The following is a 4,660-nucleotide window of genomic DNA, read 5'->3' on the forward strand; positions in this document are numbered from 1 at the left end:
AGAGAGAGAGAGAGAGAGTGAGAGAGAAAGACAGACAGAGCCGAGAGAAAGATACAGACAGACAGACAGACAGACAGACAGACAGACAGACAGACAGACAGAGTCCCACGGCAAAAGTCCGCATGCCTTCACAGGCAGGACAGGTCAATCAATACCCAATCTGCATAACAATTATTCCGCCTTCTGCCCAGCGCGACGCCTCGCGTTTGAAAAGTAGGCTTAAAATTCAGTAAACTGGCAGGGGTGTAGAGATCCCACAGCGCAGAGGTAAAGTACAGACAGGCTGTAGGCGACAAAACTGTTTTCCGATTTAAAAGGGGTCAAGGAATAACCTGCAAGAATTGGGAATAGTTTTAGAGACACTAACATACCCATGGATTTAACCAAAATCCAAAATCCAAAATCTTCCGAGCGAGCTTCTGGGCAATTGGTCAGATACGTTTATTTTTTGTATCTTTCTTTCTTTCTTTCTTTCTTTCTTTATTTGGTGTTTAACGTCGTTTTCAACCATTCAAGGTTATATCGCGACGGATTTTTTGTTTGTTTGTCTGTCCACATAAAAGACCGGTTGGTCGAAGAAGTGCAGTAATTAACAGTATTGTCATAATTAATCAAACGTTCTATTAACATACCATTCTTGTTTTTTAAAAGACCGTTGGGTCGATATATTTGTGAATGTAACGGTTGTTTTTGTCAATAACAAAGTTCGTTCCAACAACTTTACCTTTCTTGTTTTTTGATACCTTTATTTTTTTTTTTAATTCATGGATTTTCAGCATGTAACGGCTGCGGACTTTGCCCAATGCTCGAATGAGCTGAGTGACTTGGGTGATAGTTTCATTGAAGAACGGGTGGGCGGATTGGCCCAATAGATGATTGGCGGAAATAACTCCGTCGGGTAAGTATGGGTTTTTTTCATCTGAAAAGTTTAAAGATTGTTTAGTTTGAAGTAAAAATTAGACACGCTTTCAAACTTTGTCAATGTCTTTACTTACACCTTTGTTTGTGCCTGTTTTGGCTATTTTAGTCTTGTTTCTATGTTTTCATTTTTTACTTTCGTTTGAATTTATTCTTATTTCACCAACATGATATGTACAATTCACACTAGGCAAAATACCCATTTTAGATAACAATATATTTGGGGGGTTTATGTTAAGAAGGCTTTTCCATTGCAAAAATCTTAATCTTGTTTCTTTTATTGAATTTAGTCTCGACAGATCCGAAAGAAGAAACTACTAATTGACTTATCGCTAGGTGTTCATTAGTATTGGAAACACACATTACTACCTTCTGGCCAAGCAAATCTCAGTGTAGAATAAATACACCACGGTGTCTAGTTCAAAATACTCGCTTTACTCGATCATGTTCAGGCACCCAGACACTTTGAAAAACACCCACTATTTTTTGTCTGTCCAATTTTAAACCACGAAGGAAGAAGACTCTAAATTCTCTCCATTCTCAATGGACATCCTCTTTCTCGCACTTTATATTTCCCGTTTCTTATTTCCGCTCTATTTTACTCCTAACGTCTCTTTTCTCCTTCTTTCTAACTCTGTCCCGGACTTCGCAACTCGTCTGCCACAAGTTAGTGAATTTCAACGACATGGCTGTCGTCTGACAAGGGACGCCATTGAAAGAAACCTGCCTCGAGTGACTTCCCTTGGGAAATTTAGGAATTGGGGTTTTCCATGACGGATAATTTGTGTGTTAAACAGTTTCCTTTTGTGTGTGAAATTTAGAAAGTAATTTGTGTGTGAGGATTTTTTTCCCCTGTCAGGTCTAGTTGTTTTACAGGCATTTTGGTATCGGCAGCGCATTCTGTGTAAATGATAAGATGGATAAAGGGGGATGGGGTTTAGGGAAAAGTAAACGAGAAATAGGAATCAGGTTATTTTCCGGTCTACAACCCCCCTAAGGCCCAAAAAATAGGTCTGTTTACGGTAACATAGGCCAAAAAAATAGGGTCAGTAGGTCGGGATTTTTTTTTTTTTTTTTTTTTTCCCAAAAAACCATATTTTTACGTTATTTTGCAAAAAAAAAAAACAAGATTTTTTTTTTTCCCCCCAAATGCCAAAAAAAAAGTCTAGGGTCGCGCGAAAAAACTAGGGTCGGTCGGGTTACCGTAAACAGACCTATTTTTTTTTTTGGCCTAAGCTCTCCCACTCACCTTGGCAATGACACAGTTATCACTTTAAGCGCGATTTCCGCATTTACGCTCAATTTGTCGGTACATGTCAAAGAATTCAAAGAGGTCTAAGTCAGGTGAAAGACGGTTGGCCTAGTGGTAAGGCGTCCGCCCCGTGATCGGGAGGTCGTGGGTTCAAACCCCGGCCGGGTCATAATCTAGTGGCTGCTCCGCCTGGCGTCTGGCATTATGGGGTTAGTGCTAGGACTGGTTGGTCCGGTGTCAGAATAATGTGACTGGGTGAGACATGAAGCCTGTGCTGCGACTTCTGTCTTGTGTGTGGCGCACGTTATATGTCAAAGCAGCACCGCCCTTCGTGGTCGGCTGGGCGTTAAGCAAACAAACAAACAAACAAACAGGTGAAAGTTCTCCAGCGAATGTTAAAGGTACCACGTCGGGGAAATAACATCGATGTGGATAGGAGTGTTATTAGACAGACTCTGGAAATGACTGTTGTCAGAGTGAATGCTCTTGTTTTTATAGCTAAACTTAATTTCCACGTGTATTCCTTGTCCACGTTTTTCAGACACACCCCTCGCTTTAGTGACAGGCCTATAATGTCACGTGAAGGGCGGAAGAGAGAGTCAAGTCGGAGAGAGAGGATGGTACTGTGTGTGTGTGTGTGTGTGTGTGTGTGTGTGTGTGTGTGTGTGTGTGTGTGTGTGTGTGAGAAACACAGTTAGACAAATAAACAGACAAACAGACAGACATACTGGAAGACACGACAAACAAACTGCGATGAATTTCGTGTAAACGCTCAGGACTCGCTTCAGACCCAAATAAAAAAAACCGAAAGAATAATAAGAATAAGAAAACGAATAAGAATACTTTATTATTCCCCCCTCTGCTTCTTTACCTCTGTAAACTTGTAGAGCTAGTTATTTTTCGATAAACACCCAGCAACCAAACAAATAACGACCCAGCAACAGCCTGAATCCTCGATAGCGCAATGGGTTGAGAAGCTGTTCTGCGTCGGTACTACTTTTGCGACTGAAAAGTTCCGAACGCTCTAATGTACGAAGTATACATCTCTGGAGCAAACAATACAAACATACCGCATTTAAATTAACAACTACAGGCTGGAACACATGAATCTCCATATAAAATCCATGAGTTTGGTTGTTTTCTGAATCTAGGTCTGCTGTGCACAAACGTTCATCACAAGCAAATTCCCAAGGCAAGTAACTCTCATACTTTGTCTAGCGACAAGAGTAGTTCCCCTTTCAAATTTCTTTTCACTCAGTTTCTTCGACAACAGACTGCATTCCGACGGTCAGTTTTCAACAATATTTCATTTAATAAATAGATCACACGCAACCAAATGCACACATCTCATCAATTTACACAACATAAAGCGGTTCATACACTATTTTCCCCAGAAAACTGAACTTCATACAGTTTTAACGTTGGAACACGGGTGCAAAAGTTCGTCTGCTAGTCCCATTTGACGAAAGAACATTATCCTAAGCCATACCAAAACATAATTATACAGAACACACAATATCTGCCTTTGCCGCCACAGCAGAATAACAGCATATCTGTGTACTTGATTTTAGTCCAAAATAGGAAAACTGACAAGAAGTGTTAACAGAATGGAATGATTTGCACGGAACTATACAACCGCGCATTAATCGATCGCCTGCGCAGGTTGACTGGTTGAGTGAATAGGATTCGATCAAACTTTCGCAAAAAAACTCCTCTTTTCTTTGAATAACTGAAGAAAGGAGTAATAAAGAGGTTACACACCTCCTCTCAGTGATTATAAAAAATAATGGTCTCAGTTCGCGGTCATGAAAAAGCTCGCTAAAGCTCGCATTTTTCATGATCCGCTAACTTCGACCATTATTTTTAATAATCACTGAGACTCGGCATGTAACCTCTACTTATCTCATAGAGAAATTCAGGCGTGGTACATAACAATAATACAAACAGGACATTGTTTTTGGCTCACGTAAGTGTAGCCTATGCGATCGTAACTTTGTCTGTCTGTGCGTGCGTGTGTGCGTGTGTGCGTGTGTGCGTGTGTGTGTATGTCTGTGGTAGAAACTTTAACATTTCCGAGTCTATGTGTGAGTGGTTATCCAAGACTATGGATAAAGCTCGCATAAGATTACGTCACGGTCAAAAGTGTTTGACGTCAATTAATGCATCATGACGGCATGCCTCCCTGTAGTCTTTCTCTCTCGCGTGGTGTGTGTGGTCTCGGTCATTGTTATTTTGAGCGGGCCGAGACTATTTGGCAGTCGTGTCCCTGTAAGTAGGCTACATGCAGACACGACAGATCTAGATCTAGTGTCTCTCTTTCTTGCACAGTCGTCACCTAAGCTTACTGTGTGTGTGGGTGTGAATGTGTGACGGAGTGATTGAGTTTGTGTTACTGTTTGTCTATTTCTTACGTGAGCCTTGAAGGCTTCGCCTCTTGTTACATAAGACATATAGCACTATATAACAGGGCAGGTTATAAACAGACACACA

The sequence above is a fragment of the Littorina saxatilis genome, linkage group LG10 (genome assembly GCF_037325665.1).
Source record: "Littorina saxatilis isolate snail1 linkage group LG10, US_GU_Lsax_2.0, whole genome shotgun sequence".
NCBI lineage: Eukaryota > Metazoa > Mollusca > Gastropoda > Littorinimorpha > Littorinidae > Littorina > Littorina saxatilis.